The sequence below is a fragment of the Caretta caretta genome, chromosome 6 (assembly GCF_965140235.1).
Source record: "Caretta caretta isolate rCarCar2 chromosome 6, rCarCar1.hap1, whole genome shotgun sequence".
NCBI lineage: Eukaryota > Metazoa > Chordata > Testudines > Cheloniidae > Caretta > Caretta caretta.
In genome coordinates, this window is record NC_134211.1 from 65,064,261 (window position 1) to 65,080,973 (window position 16,713).

Consider the following 16,713-nt stretch of genomic DNA (forward strand, 5'->3'; position numbering starts at 1 on the left):
ACTAACAAATGCACCCCAAAGGGCACGTTGTTGCTCCTCCTTTGCCTGGAGAACTCTCTCACAAAACTCCAGCTTGCTGCTTCAGTTCGCTAGCTATCGAGAGTCTATTGTAATGTTGCTTATCAGGAACATTTGAGGGGTGGGGGAACATACAGCAGGACCTGGGCCAGCCCCCATAGGGAGTGGGTAGGGAGTGCCATGCCCCAAGCTCTGTTTTCAGGCCAGAACTGCCCCCAGCTCCCGTTCCGCCCCCTGCCCAGCTCTGTCCTTATTCCCTCTCTGTCTACAGACCAGCTCTGCCCTCACTGACTCTTTGACCCCAGATCAACTCTGCCTCTAGCCCCAGCTCCTCCCCCATCCCCAGTTCAGTCCTCAACTCTGCCTTCAGCCCAAGCTCTGCTGCTGAGGAAGCCTTAGCTTTGCTGTAATGGAGGAGGGATGTGGACAGATTTCATTAATGGTAAACTGGTGGTGGGGGGGGAACGACTGGAAAAGTTTGTGCACCACTGTTTTAAAGTGACATCAGTTAATTTAGGCTTTTAGAAATTGAATATGGATAGAAGAGTTTTCATGACTTTTAAAAATTTTTAATGAAGTGCCTGTGTATAGTGGTGAGTTTTTTAAGTTAAACATTCTTTTGCAACATTGTGATCCAATGTGAACATAACATTGTGCTATACAGGGGAACCAGAAAGTAAAATAGACTGTTAATGTGAAAAGGAATATAGGCCTTTATCCTGGGATTCAAAACACATATGCACACTACTGAACATGCACGGATCTCTGTTGAAGACAATGGAGCCCTGTGCAGGTGCTGCAAATTGCAGAAACGGGGGGCCTTTGGTAGTGTTTCTCAGTCTTGGGGTAGGTCGTGGGACGGGTTCAGAGGAGTTGCAAGTGCAGGGCTGGTGTTAGGAGGTGGCAAGCACGGTAGTGCCCGGGGCCCCACATCACAGGGGGCCCCGTGAAGGTAAGTTACCAGCTTCAGCGCCCTGGGTGGTGCGGCTCTGGCTTCAGTCTCCCAGGCAGCCGGGCTTGGACAAGTAAGTTAGCTTTGCAGGGCCCTCCTCTGGTGTGAGGCCCTGGGCAGTTTCCCTGCTTGACACCGCCTAATGCTGGCCCTGAGTGTTCTTCATAATTTACTTAATGATATTGAAGATGAGGTGGGGGGTTGCAATTTTTAAAGTTTTGGAGGGGCGGTCACAAGAAGGTTGAGAAACACTGCCTGGGGGCACGCCTTGGCATACAGCACTGTAGTGCCACAGCTCTGCTGCTGCTGCGCATCTGGTGAAGACACTCTATGCCAGGATGGGCAAACTTTTTGGCCCGAGGGCCACACTGGTGTTGTGAAACTGTATGGAGGACCAGGAAGGGAAGGCTGTTCCTCCCCCAAACAGCCTGGCCTCTGCCCCCTTCCACTTCCTGCCTCCTGACTGCCCCCCCCCCCTCAGAATCCCCGACTCATCCAATGCTCCTTGTCCCCTGACCGCCCCCTCCTGGGACTCCCGCCCCAAACTGCCTCTGGGACCCGACCCCCATCCAATGCTCCTTGTCCCCTGACCGCCCCCTCCTGGGACTCCCGCCCCAAACTGCCCCTGGGACCCGACCCCCATCCAACCACCCCTGTCCCATGACTGCCCCGACTTCTATCCACACCCCTGACAACCCCCCCCCCCCGGGATTTCCATGCATATCCAACACCCTCTGCTCCCTGTCCCCTCACTGCCCACTGGGACCCTCTGCCCCTTATCCAAGCCCCCCGCACCCATACCATGCTGCTCAGAGCAGCAGGAGCTCGCAGCCCGTGCTGCCTGGCAGGAGCGGCAGGCCAGAGCGCTGGCAGCGCAGCGTGCTGAGGCTGCAGGGGATGGGGGACAGGGGCTAGCCTCCCCGGCCAGGAATTCAGAGGTCAGGCAGGACGGTCCCGCGGGCCGTAGTTTACCCACCTCTGTTCTATGCCAGTAGGAGAGCTCTGTGAACAGCAGAAGCAATGTCAGTGGGAGAAGCTCTCCCACCGGCATAGCTTTGTGCAGATGAGGGCCTATGTCAGTGTAACTATGTTGCTTGGGGGGGTGATTTATTCACAACTCTGAGCAACATAAGGTTTGCTGACATAGTCTGTAGTGTAGACATAGCCTTCAATAATACCTTCTATCCTGCAGGATTCAAGATTTAACACAAACAATTAATACATGAGACACACATCCTCTTCAACAGAAATGCAGCCAACTCTGTTGTGAAACATAGTCACTGTTAATTGTGTAGGACAAGTTGAAAAGAGAGAGAAATTAAGAGGCCTGGATGAATTTTGGCAGGCAAAATATAATTACCCCCAATCTTGACATTTAGCCTTTTTTTTAAAGGACATTTAATGACCCTGAATAGTAACGACACCATTTCTTGTGTCTTTAAAAAGAGAGCACCTTCATCGGCACAGTGGCACTTAATACTTTGCTGGGAAACTGGCCCCATATTGTTGTGGAGGAAAGAGTATCACCTACTGAATGATACTTCCTGTATCACTTAAGTGTTCATTCAAGGCTTCACAATCACATTGATAGTATGTCCATTTAAACCATCACCCCTAAGACATAGCATAAAGCACAAAGGGAACCTAAGGATCCCTGTGATAGTCTTTCCAGATTGTTTTGTAACAAGAAGAATTTTGACACTGTTCAGGGATCTGGGTTCCAAATGCTAGCCTCTCCGCTCAGTTAATGGACCCTGACCGCTCCATCCATAATAAATATATAGTTTTTCAAGGACCATGTCTCAAACACTTCAAGAAAATACACAACCTTAAATTAGTTAAGGTATATTAAAGTAGACAATACTAACACTATTTACATGGCAATAATTCACACAAAAGACAAACGTCAACAAGTATTAGGGTAGGAGAGGATAGTTGGTGAAAGAGGTATGCAAAAAAAAAAGTTTAGTGTGCTGGAAGCAGGTAATATACCTGATACAAAAGCACTGTTTGTGTAACCACTATAACAGTTTGATTACAAAAAAAAAACATTGGTATGAACATACGTGTGTTTAAAACTATTAGAAATGACCTCTCCTACTAGCAAAAGAAAACTTGTTTAACTTAACATAATGACTGGTCAACCACCACCCTTATCACTCCCTGCTTTGTCTGATCTGCTGACAGCCTGAAGTCAGTGGGAGTCTTTTCATCTACTTCAGTGAATATTGGATCAGGTGCATAGGCCCCAATCCTGCAAACACTTACATACCAAGCTTTAAGCATGAGTAGTCCCACTAGTTCAATGGAACTACTCATGTTATCAAAATCAAACAAAGCCCTTGCATGATTAGGGCTTTACACGGTAAGGCCACGTCTACACTACAAAGTAAAGTCATAGAATCATAGAATATAAGGGTTGGAAGGGACCCCAGAAGGTCATCTAGTCCAACCCCCTGCTCGAAGCAGGACCAATTCCCAGTTAAATCATCCCAGCCAGGGCTTTGTCAAGCCTGACCTTAAAAACCTCTAAGGAAGGAGATTCTACCACCTCCCTAGGTAACGCATTCCAGTGTTTCACCACCCTCTTAGTGAAAAAGTTTTTCCTAATATCCAATCTAAACCTCCCCCACTGCAGCTTGAGACCATTACTCCTCGTTCTGTCATCTGCTACCATTGAGAACAGTCTAGAGCCATCCTCTTTGGAACCCCCTTTCAGGTAGTTGAAAGCAGCTATCAAATCCCCCCTCATTCTTCTCTTCTGCAGGCTAAACAATCCCAGCTCCCTCAGCCTCTCCTCATAAGTCATGTGTTCCAGACCCCTAATCATTTTTGTTGCCCTTCGCTGGACTCTCTCCAATTTATCCACATCCTTCTTGAAGTGTGGGGTCCAAAACTGGACACAGTACTCCAGATGAGGCCTCACCAATGTCGAATAGAGGGGAACGATCACGTCCCTCGATCTGCTCGCTATGCCCCTACTTATACATCCCAAAATGCCATTGGCCTTCTTGGCAACAAGGGCACACTGCTGACTCATATCCAGCTTCTCGTCCACTGTCACCCCTAGGTCCTTTTCCGCAGAACTGCTGCCTAGCCATTCGGTCCCTAGTCTGTAGCTGTGCATTGGGTTCTTCCGTCCGAAGTGCAGGACCCTGCACTTATCCTTATTGAACCTCATCAGATTTCTTTTGGCCCAATCCTCCAATTTGTCTAGGTCCTTCTGTATCCTATCCCTCCCCTCCAGCGTATCTACCACTCCTCCCAGTTTAGTATCATCCGCAAATTTGCTGAGAGTGCAATCCGCACCATCCTCCAGATCATTTATGAAGATATTGAACAAAACCGGCCCCAGGACCGACCCTTGGGGCACTCCACTTGATACCGGCTGCCAACTAGACATGGAGCCATTGATAACTACCCGTTGAGCCCGACAATCTAGCCAGCTTTCTACCCACCTTATAGTGCATTCTTCCAGCCCATACTTCCTTAACTTGCTGACAAGAATACTGTGGGAGACCGTGTCAAAAGCTTTGCTAAAGTCAAGAAACAATACATCCACTGCTTTCCCTTCATCCACAGAACCAGTAATCTCCTCATAAAAGGCGATTAGATTAGTCAGGCATGACCTTCCCTTGGTGAATCCATGCTGGCTGTTCCTGATCACTTTCCTCTCATGCAAGTGCTTCAGGATTGATTCTTTGAGGACCTGCTCCATGATTTTTCCAGGGACTGAGGTGAGGCTGACTGGCCTGTAGTTCCCAGGATCCTCCTTCTTCCCTTTTTTAAAGATTGGCACTACATTAGCCTTTTTCCAGTCATCCGGGACTTCCCCCGTTCGCCATGAGTTTTCAAAGATAATGGCCAATGGCTCTGCAATCACAGCCGCCAATTCCTTCAGCACTCTCGGATGCAACTCGTCCGGCCCCATGGACTTGTGCATGTCCAGCTTTTCTAAATAGTCCCTAACCACCTCTATCTCCACAGAGGGCTGGCCATCTCTTCCCCATTTTGCGATGCCCAGCGCAGCAGTCTGGGAGCTGACCTTGTTAGTGAAAACAGAGGCAAAAAAAGCATTGAGTACATTAGCTTTTTCCACATCCTCTGTCACTAGTTTGCCTCCCTCATTCAGTAAGGGGCCCACACTTTCCTTGGCTTTCTTCTTGTTGCCAACATACCTGAAGAAACCCTTCTTGTTACTCTATACTTGTTACTCTATACTCTAAGTCAACTATATGTAAGTCTACATCAAGCCTCCGATTTAAGCAACTCAGTCTTGTGGGTCCACACTATAATCATTGTGACGGCAGAGTGCATCCTCACTAGCAGGGCTTGCACTGATGCACAGAACACTACACTATGGGTAGCTATCCCACAGTGCATGTAGACGAGTGGAATTTGGTGTGGACTTGCAATGCCTTATGGGATGAAAACAGTTGTGCGGGTGGTTATGGGAACATGGCGTTTGCCACTGATTTCAGGGAAGGAAGGTAACTGCATCATGGGAGGCTAACAAACCAAGCCTTTTTCATACCTTTTTTCGTAAGCCTGGGTTACCCATACGATGCCATAGCATGGACCCCACTCAGCTGTACACTTGTTGTTGTGAGCATTACAAACACCTTGCGCCTTATCCTACAGAATTTACACAGCTGATACAGGGGCTGCTGCACAGAACAATGTGATGCCACGCAAGCAGCGCTGCTGGAAGACAGAGTGGAGTAATTCGCAATTGCTGGCAACAGTCTCACATCTCCTTGACGTGGCTGAGCGCCACTTCTGGGCCCAGAAAACAAGCACTAACTGGTGGGATCGCATCGTTATGCCGCTATAGAATGACAAGCAGCAGCTGCAAAACTTTCGAATGCGCAAGGCCACTATACAGCAACTACATTGCTCTGTGTGTGTGTGTGTGTATATATATAGCATACAAAAATGAAATGCCAGATTTATGGCTGCCCATACAACCTTAGTACCTTCTATGTCCATCCTGTGGAAAAAACAGTATCTGAATTAAGGTAGCGCATTTATGGATGTGTATGCAATTAATTTTCAAGTGTTGGTTTTTGTGACCTAAATGCTTTTTTAAACAGTTGATTTGAGCATGTAATTACTTAAGGTATGTCTGCACTACCCACGTTACAGCACAGCAGCACTGTGACATGGGCAGTGTAGAAATGCTTTATCACTGCGGGAGAACTCTCCCACGAGTGGTGACAGCTTTATTACCGGGATTGCAGCTCCCAGAGGTAAAGTGCTCTCTATACTGGCACTTTTCAGCGCTAAAACTTTTGTCACTCGGGGGTGTTTTTTCACACCCCTGAACGACAAACGTTTTAGTGCTGAAAGTGGCGGTGTAGACACGGCCTTAGATTTTCTTCAGAAGAAAAAAGTAAAACACAAGTTATTCCATTTGCAATTGTAACAACCCCCTCAACATGAATCAACAGCAGGGTCTGAACTATGAACCTTCAGCAGTGCAACACAGACTGATACCACTAAGTTACAAGACTAAGGGCTTGTCTACACTCGCCCTGCAGTGCAGTAGCGCTTAGTGAAGACACTATCTATGCTGATGGGAGAACTTCTCCCATCAGTGTATGTAATCCACCTCTGAGAGGTGGTAGCTATGTTGACGGAAGAGGCCCTCCCGTTGACATGGCACTGTCAGTACGAGGAGTTAGGTCAGTATAACTACATTGCTCAAGATGTGGATTTTCCACACCCCTGAGCAATGTAGTTATACCAACATAAGTTCCTAGCATATACCAAGCCTAAGTATACCAGCTGGCAGCAAGAGGAAGACCATTATCCCAGAGAGGGCATGAATCACTGGGTCCTGAAGCTAGGTGTTAGGGCTGGTGAGTTCAGGTGGGAGCTCAGCCTGCCCTGACCCCACCCCTCTTTCCCCCCTCTCCTGGACATGGGGAAACTCCAGGCCCCATAGTGATGGTGGGGAGCAGGGGAGAAAGAAAATGGGCTACTAGGTCCAGGTGATGATTCTGAGAGTGGCTAGCAGGTGTGGGGAGAAGGGGAGTTCAGCCCAGTTTCTGTCACATGAGGTGCCACCAGAGAGGAGCATGGGCCATTATGGCCATGCACTAGGTCTGGATGGTAAGGAGTCTGACAGTTCCTATACTATCATACTATCAAGGCATTTGGGAGAGGAGTCTTGTTACTTGTATATAATGTTGTACTCTGACTGTTGGGCAGTTCTAGGCCTTTCCCTTAACAGGCAGTAGTGCTCCTTTGTGGGTTCCTTCTGCTACCTGCCTGGTCTGATATCCAAATTCTGGAGTCTTTGGTAAGTATTTAAACAATAAACTTAATTGTAGAAATGAAATCATGAACACAGGCTCTGTTGGTCAGTCAGAATCACAGTGGGGCAACCTAGCTAGCAGATAACTCACCAAGAACTGGTAACAGTATATAATATATATTAACAATTGACAATCCATACAGAGAAACACCTCAACAAATCAGGAACTGTTGCTGGGTAAACTAGTAATTGCTACTGTGCAGAGTAAGACTAGTACCCTTCACATGAATCATAACTGGAGTTCCACATTTTTGCTTTTTACCATTTTTAACTGATTGCCAGCTTTTTTTAATTGAAGAATTCAGTTTTTACTGAGTTACACCCATTTATCAATCCATTCAATATTTTTCAGGTTATTTTTGTTAAATTCTAATGCTTTACGTGATTGTTGTATCCTGTAGTTCTGCAAATGAAGCAGTTCAACTGTGTAAAACACAGAACACGCACATGGTGGAAGTTGGAAAATCAAGCAATATTAATATCACGCTATGATGGGCTCACAAGGAGATGTTGCCTGCCTATTTCTTTGCATCCGTTTAAATAATCAGTCTTCCACAGATAAAGATAAATAAGGTAAACATGGGACAAAAATACAAATCTATGCCTGAATACCAACAAGAAAATAAGAGCTTAGAAATTTTAAAGAAAAGTAAAGATGGGAGTCAAGAAGATGCATTGCACTGCAAGCACTGGAGCATCGAGGTCAGTGCTTGCACTGATAATAAAGGAGTGTGTCGAAAGCAAACGATAGAAGAAGCTGACAGAATAAAGTGAGCTTCGGGATAAACAGTCAGTATCAGGAGCTTTTCACCGGGGTTTTAATGAAAGAGAGAACTCAGCATAATTGTGTCAATGAAATTGTGTGTGCTCTTTGCTTTGCTGGACAGCCACGGTTAATAGCAGAGGGACCTACTGGTGACTTTATGTAACAATACTGTCCAGCAGCAAAACCCCTTTCTAATGCAGACAATCTCACTAGTAAGTATCTGAAAGAAAATGATGATGCTTTAGTATCTAAACCATGGAATGAATTGATGGAAATGTGGTGTCTAGTCTAATTTTGATGAGTCTCCTGATGCTTTGGACTGTCTGATTCTTGGCCTTTTGTTTTTGTTTTTTGATATCAAAGAGAATAAATCTGCATTATTTTGTGCTGATGTGATATTCATCCCCTCTGCTGACAGCCATTTTGTTGATGCAGTAATAACTGACATGTTTGAGATGTACCAGCTAACATGGGAAAATGTGGCCACAACTATCATGCATTCTGCTTCCTACATGGCTAAGTTTGCACGGGAGATTAAACTCAATCAGAAACTGGAATTGCTACATATTACCTGTCCTGCTCATCTAATTAACGTTGTTGTCAGTAGCTACTGGTACAGAAGAAATGAAAGACATGAAATCTTGCCTTGTTGGCTTCTGGGCCATTTTCAAGCACGAGAACAAGTTAAAGGCTTTGTTTTACACAGTGCTAAACGAGTGCATAGCCGATTACCTACCTGTCCTGTTGATCCACGCTGGTGGATGAGCTTGTGCCTCGCTGCCTGTCATGTAAATAACACATGGACTGTGCTAATGCATCTCCTAGATCACCCTGAGTTTGTTGACTCTTAAGCAGAACTTTTCAAGAGACTGGAAAGTAACTAAAATGAGTGCCCGATTCTGCACATCAAGGTAATGTTCATTGCTGAAAACTTGGAATCACTGTGACAAAGAAAACACTGGATTTTTTTCTGACTACTGCCAACACATTTGCCAATACAGACATTTACCGGATCCTAACAACCAAAATCTCAGTTGAATTGAGCACAAAAGCTGCAGGAGAAACATACGGCGAGAAAACCCAGTTGTTTCTGGAAATCTTTCTTACCCCAGAACACAAGAGAACAAAAAAAGCATTCAAAACCTTCAGTGCAATGCTCAGTGGGAAATGGGAGATGACTGTGGTTTGTAATCTGAACCCTGAAGTGTTTGGTGCCAAAGATTTGTTTTTGGAATGTCATCCAGGTGTTGCACCCTTTCTTCAAGGTGAATTTGGCAGCAGACTACGACCGTGATGCCAGAATGTTTCAACCATTTGCCACTAAAAATGAAATACCAAATCTGAAAGGGGAATTTACTACTTACATGAACATGCCTAACCCTGACAATGTGAAAGCGGATATGCTGACTTTTTGGAACAGTCTTTAAGATACGCTTCCCAGCTTCAGCACAGTGGCATGGGTGAGTTGTGAGTGTAGCCCCTGAATCTATTGATGCAGAGCACTTATTTTCAAAGTTGGGCTGCCTCCAAGACAACAAGAGGCTCAACATGAGTGAGGATATTTTGAAGAAAATTATGTGAGCGTATGCAAATAAGGATTTCTGGAAAAATCTGAGCGAGACAAAAAATACCTTTTGTACATAAACAAGTTTGTTATACTGTAGTAAAATCTATATTATGAAAGTATTTTCTTTTTCCCCTGATTTTTCCCAATTTTTTTAAAAATTATTTTTAAACTTGTTTTCCAAACATTAAAACCAGGATTAAATCAAACAGTGAAAAATTCCCAGATTTTTTTTTTTTTTAAACAAATAAAATCCGAAAACACGGAACACTAATCCTAACTGTAATAGGACTTTGTGACCTGTGCGCCTCAGGCCAGGAGTCCCTTCCGCATATGTGTAGATCCACAAAGGTCACACAGCAGACACCATGATTGACAGCCCCTAGGCTGCCCTCACTCTACTGGCCCAATGCTGTTAGCACAGTTTACACTGTTATCTATCAATAGATTGAAAGTGGCAGAAAACTTTTATAGAACTTCATTTGATGTAACTTTGCCATTTAATTGGATGAGGGTAATGGGGGCCACAGAGCCACTGGCATGGTGAGGGAGACAGCAGTATGTGAGGAAGAGGATATGGGGGACACACCTTCCACTGGCAACCCCACCAGCCCAATACAAGCAGCCAACAAGCTGGAGAGTTCGAAAATAGGTAACTCTCTGGTTCCTAGAGCCCTATCAGACTGTCTTAGAGCTTAAATCTTGGCCTCACTGAAGGGCACAGCTCATGTGGATTTCAGTGGAACCAGAATTTGTCTCCATACCCCACATGTCCCTACCCTTTTCCTTCTGGTATTTTCTGCTCTCACTATGAGGTGGACCACCTGTCTTTCTTCAGTCACACTGGGGAAGCACAGAACAGATGAAACAAAAAGGACTGGAGTCCAGTGCAACAGTATCCCGGGGAAGCTGGTGGCATCTGAAGCTGGGGAGGCAAACTTGACATGGGGCTGCTGCCTTTTGAGGGCTGAGTTCTTTTCCCTCTGTTGTGTTTCCTATTTTTCTCCTGTGCGGGTTTGGTTAGCCATCTGATGAGCTATCCTGTGGATTGGGTGCTTCTCAGAGGGTCATGGTGTACTATGTCCTCTTCTCCTTTCTATCAGGACTATAATGAGGAAGCCTGAGGGTATCCTGGCTTTAATCCCAAAGGAGGAAAACTCTGAAATTTTTTCCACGGGTCTTGAAGGACTAAATATGTCCAGAGTCCAGAACTATATAATAATTAACGAAAAACTAATCTAGAACTATTGGTCACTATTATTCTTATTTACCACTTGTTTATAGGAGCACCCATGATATATCGGGTACTTTCTGGACATTCAGGAATTGACATTCCCTATCCTGAGGAGAGCACAGTCTAAAGACAGAAGTGTAGATGGATGTAAGTGGAAAGGGAACAACAAATAGGTGGGTTTTTTTGTTTACACAAATCAACCAGTTCCATTGTAAGAACTTGCCATTTCGGTGACAGCATATGACTTACGATGTATTCTGTAAAAGGGAAATGCATTTCAGGAAGAAAGAAAATGTCCGGAAAGGATTGTCCTATTTGTCTTCTACAGGGGCCTCTCCCAGTTTAGTAATGATTGCGTTATCTAGTTGCACTGTCAAATAAGTACAGTTTTATGGAACCTGTCCAAAGTAATTGTGAATAAGTATATTTTGAGTTTTAAAAACAAAACAAAACTGAATTGTGTTGTGAGTTGGGCAAAACCTTGTTGTGAGTTGAATTAAAAACCCATTGAGACTGATAGTTGTGAACTCACCCATCAGTTAATATAACTAAGCATAAGTCCCCCACGTAAGACAAAAGGAATGTGTGAATCCATCTAGGAGTTTTTTGGCTGAGTATTGATTTTGGAAAGTCTGTGGGAAGGCAGAAGAAACCAAAAATTGAAAAAGACGAGAACAAAGAGAGGCAGAGGGAAAAAGCAAGACAGCCAGGCAGTAGCCTGAAAACAGCTATAGAGAGCTTTGGGGTCTGTTGGCTAAAGAGGCTTGGGGCTGTAAACTAAAATGGTTCCTTTTATTCTTGGTGGTTCTTGCATTTGTACATTCCTTGTAAATAATTAAGATTGCGTCAGAGGAAGTACCAGGCTCCATCAACTTCTCTTTCAAACTGGAACATACTCAGAGCCCTGAACTTTGACTAGCTGCTACAGTCAGAAAGGGGCAACGGTATATACTTGTTCTCATCAGCTTTGAGAGCTAAGTTGTTGAGGTTTTGTATTTACAAGTATAATTTTAGTTTGAGTTCTTTATCATTTGGGTTGTCTGGTGTGCGTATCAGGGCAAATTTTTGCCCCATGACTTACGGTTTTTATGATGGAGGAGTTCTATATATGTAAGACTAATTATGTAGAGAAGAATAAACCAAAGGGCTAGCATTTGAAGGATGACAGTGATGTAATTTATCAGTTTGTGTGATAAATTAGCCCATACCTTAGTAAGACCACAGCATGGTTTGTCAGAGACTGGGATGTGGGTGGTTGGGCCTAATGAGCAGGAGTCAGGGCTTGTGATTAGTGCTGGGTTACCTGGAGTGAGGCAAGGCTGTAGCCAAGGAATGACCGAATGTAGCCATGGGCAAATGCTTTGGGCAGCCATTGAACTGCTGCTACAGCTGGGCTTAAGAGCTGGTCTGCTGAGTCTTCCTACCAATCAGGTGGTGTAGCCAGTCAGGCAACCTACTGTAAGCCAGCTGTGCTCATGAGATAGCCTTGAGACTGGCTCTCTGCAGGCCCTGATACCTGATAATTAAGCCAATATGTTTTTAATTCTATGTTAATACTTGTGGAGGAGATTAAAGTTCTAGTTGCAGTTCCAATCCAAGCCTCTATTGTCAAGCTTTGTTTTGGCTACTGAAACTTTTTCCTCATTGACACTGAGCTTCTCTTTACCTGTGAATTGTTTTACATACTTGATTGCGAAGAAGGTAGTTGTGTTTTCTTCATGGCTGTACTACAGAAAATGTAGATTAACACTTGTCATGTTGACAGATATGTGGTTGTAGTGTTGCCTGAAAATGGGAACATCAGTGCAACAGCTAAAACCTTGTTTATGCGAGAAAAATTTGGCATGTTAACCACTGGATGGGCCCTAAGCATGCCTACAATACACTAAGTGTTCACACACACATTGCTCTCAACAGTGCACAGACAATTGAACCACTGTGTGGCTTGCACTTGCTCTGAGCCAGATAGGCACAGGGGCAGATGTTACTGTATATGTTAATCAGTTTATTTGGAAAAGTGGACAGAAGATGAGACGGAAAACTTGCAGGTGATGCACACGTACTGAGGTGAAGATGAGGGAGAACTGTGTGGGACTTCAGAGGGTCGTAACAAATCTAGGGGAATGGGCAGGAAAAAGACAAGAAACTGAGTATTGACATATATAAAATAATACTCCTGTGTGGTGTTGGATTCTAATTGAACTCTTAGCACTTAAGGAAGATATCTTAGTGTCCTAGTGAATTGTTCAGTGAAAACCTCTGCCCAGTGGTTGCAAAAGAAACAGTGTTGAGATGTGAAAGGGATTGAAAGGGAACTGTACCAGGCGTCTGTACCACTGTTCCAAGACCTCTTTTCTGAACCGGAGTATCGGGAGATTGCTGAGAGAACAGGCAAGCAAGTTTTGGAGAATAACAACTGAAGAGATGAGGGAACCTCCTCTGTCCAAGGTGCATTACTGTGTGTTTGTGTTTTTTTTATTGTTTTAAACTTTGTTTGCATATTTGGGGACTGCTGAACTAGTTTTCCGGGTATGAACTCTGTTACTGTTGTGAAATGGGGGATGCAGCCTCAGTGAAGGTGAAAATTCCCTCTCCTCCATTGCTGGAGCAGACTAATAGCTGAATTATCTAGAATACAGTGCTCAGTGGTTGGCTGAGCTATGCTGTGTGGCTGGACTCAAAATGGCAGACAAGTGCAGATAAGTTTTTAAAAAGTTACTAAACCACAGAAATATTGAAAAGGGCAAAGCAGGATTATGAACACCATGGCCCCAGCATGTACAATATAATGTAGCTGTTGGCTTGTTTCGCTCTGCTGCGCAGCCTGACTGGGGCACTTACGTGATGGCAGTTACATTTCATTATCCATGAAACACTGGCATAATTATTAGAATGCAGTTTGCTGTAAAGCAGTTTCAGGCAAAAACGGTGGAACCTTGGTTTTCTCCAGGCCCCATGTATCAAACCAGCCAATTCAAGGAAGCAGTCTTAATGGAGGTAACAGATTGTTTTAGTTCTGATTCTTTCCCCTCCCCCCCACTTGTGGGAGAGTAGTCATAACAAATCCCTGATAAAATCACTTCTCTAGCTCGGTGATTTATATTTTTGGGGGGAATGGGAAGTTGTGCTAACTTCCTCACATCCTTGTGGAAACTCGCTATCTCTCTCCAGGTCCATAGTGTGCCCTGTGTTATCAGGGAGTGACTCTAGAGCAAATTTCTCTTCAGTTGCTCAAATTGGGCTTTCCTTTCCTTTTGCAGGAGTCCTCAGTAGCTAGAGGTTTTTTAGCCTGTTTTTAGTTATCCAGTATTAGTCCCTTTGAATTAAGCTGCTGGCATAAGAGATCCTGTAGGAACTCTTAAGAGTGCCTGCAGAAACAAAGGCAAATTGCACTGTTTGTCTATCTGTTTACATACCTAGTGCATGCAGCACTGACCTTGGGTCACACTCTTGTCTGTCCAGTGCTGCATAAATTGCAGCAGGCCTCTGACTGACACTCCTAAACATCTCTTCCTTGCTTTCACAATTGTTGTGCAGAATACCACAGGCAGATAGTCAGACTGAAGATTCTGCTGTCATTGTTTGTCTGGTCCCAAATGCATACTCCATCACCGTCCTGCACCTGACGTCCGTAGCTGAACTGCTGTCTGTTGGTGTTTGTATAGTCAGGGCAGTGCTGCATAACTCAGGCGAGCAGTGAGTGTGCAGTCTTTGGGAATTATATAGTGGATGGTGACTCCATTATAATTAGTTATTGGGAATGCTTGTAGTTAGGTTTTTTTTTAACACTTTGTTATAAACCCCTATTTTAGTTGCTTATGACTTTTTGATAAACTTCAGTCATTGGGCTTGAAAGTTTCTATGGCTAGCTACACTCTGCCTTGGGCTGAATTATCTAATGCAGTTCAGTTGTTTGAGAATGAAGCTAGGGGGAAAAGTACATAGTCTTGCCAGTGTTAATTATTTTCCCCCAGCAGTTTCTTTGAAGAGATTTAGTATACAGTATTAAGAGTTTGGAGGAGGAGCTTGAAATTTGGAAGGGAGATGATGATATTGCGGTCAGTGATATGCCTTTTGCTGTCCTCCCAAAAATCCACCCAAATTTGGCCAAGTTGTACGCTTCTGAACATTGTTATTTGCAGATGCTCAGTATAGCTCACTAGATGCTTGCTGCCAAAATCTCCGATTCCATCTGCACTGATCACACTTCAGCCCTACAGAGCTCTCTTTGTCATTTGTACTGAGTATGCTGTCAGGCACAGAACTAACGTTCTGGAGAGGGAGATGATAGAGCAGCAGCAGCTGCTATACTCTCTTTCCCTTGGCCTAGAGGCACGTGTGCTGGGCTCAGCTCCTCCACTGACTAGTATTAATTCTGTGACCTTCTGAGATCTTATTATGGAGCAAGGCCTCATACCCCTAACTTAGCCTGCAGGTGAGCATCATTTCCCTAATTTTAAAGGTGGGAGATAAGAGGTTGAACAAGGTCACTTCTGGCAGAGCTGGAAATATAATTCAAGGGCCAGGTTCTGTGCTTTTCAGATGGCTTTTATGCACATTTGCACTTCCAAGATTCTGAGCTGCTTCACTGCTTGATGTGGTTCTTGGTGTCTGTGTATATGATTACATACTATTTGTCATACAGGATGGATCATGAACAAGACAGAGGATAGCAAGAAGAGAGGCAATTCTGGACTGGGACCCAGGAGACTGTTGGGTTTTATTCCTGATTGCCGCAGCCTGGAGATTCCCTAAAAAGTCTGATATAGGCACAGCCTAAGTGTATAGAAAATAAGAAAGTGTCTTCTTTCTCTAAGCAAGAAAGTAATTTGCAAAGGAATCAGAATGGTGGAAGAGAGTCGGTTATTTATCATCAAAGGAATGGAGTGGTTGTGTTAGTTTGAGGGATGCAATAGTTTTCTCTTTATTTTTACTATGGGTATGTCTTCACTACCTGCCGAATCGGTGGGCAGTGATCGATCCAGCGGGGATTGATTTATTGTGTGTAGTCTAGACGCGTTAAATCGATCCCCAAGTGCTCTCCCATAGACTCCTGTACTCCAGCGCCGTGAGAGGTGCAGGCAGAGGTGATGGGGGTGCGGCAGCAGTCGACTCACTGCGGTGAAGACGCCATGGTAAGTTGACCTAAGTACGTTGACTTCAGCTACGTTATTCATATAGCTGAAGTTGCGTAACTTAGATCGATTCCCCCTCCCCTCCAGCCCCCCTCCAGTGTAGACCAGGGCTATGAAAGATCTTTTATGTTCCTTGCTAGGAGTAATTCATTTTGTGCCTTGGCCTTTCTGGTTTTGTCCCTACATTCTTGCACTATTCTTTTGTACTCCTCTTTAGCAATGTCTCTGTTCCCACTTCCTGTAGAATTCCTTTTTGATTTCAGGTCATTAAAGAGCTCCTGTTGGCCTTTTCCTATTCTTTCTATTCTTCCTTCTCATCAGGATAGTTTGCAATTGTGCCTTTACTATTATCTCCTTGGGAAACTGCCAGCTCTCCTGAACTGTGTTTTATCCCTTAGATTTGCTTCCCATGGGAACTTACCTACCAGTTTTAGTCTGCTTTTTTGAAGTCCACTGTCTTTATTCTCTTTGCCCTCACTCCTTCCTTTTCCTAGAATCACAAAATCTATCATTTTATGGTCACTTTCACCCAAATTGCCTTCCACCTTTAGATTCACTACCACTTCCTTCCTGTTGGTCAGAATCAAGTTTAAAATGGCTGTCCCTCTTGTTACTTTCTCTACTCTTTGAAACAGAAAGTTGTCCCCAATACATTCCAACAACTTATTGGAAATTTTGTGTTCCGCCATATTAGTTTTCCAACAGGTGTCTGGATAGTTAAAGCC

At 44.4% G+C, this 16,713-nt stretch overlaps 1 protein-coding gene across 5 annotated transcripts in view; it reads left to right on the plus strand.

Annotated features, from left to right (window-relative positions):
- The window catches only part of SIPA1L1 (signal induced proliferation associated 1 like 1), a 389,217-nt gene that overhangs the window by 18,142 nt on the left and 354,362 nt on the right, over positions 1 to 16,713 (plus strand). Inside the window, exons 1-2 of one of the 5 annotated variants that reach the window (XM_048852812.2) lie at positions 9,407 to 9,515; positions 10,904 to 11,026. The exons of 3 other annotated variants lie outside the window; for them this stretch is intronic. The gene's annotated coding sequence lies outside the window, so the exon portion shown is untranslated. Of the gene's footprint in view, positions 1 to 9,406; positions 9,516 to 10,903; positions 11,027 to 16,713 lie in introns of those variants that run through there. One more of the 5 variants, XM_048852811.2, reaches the window with a different exon arrangement.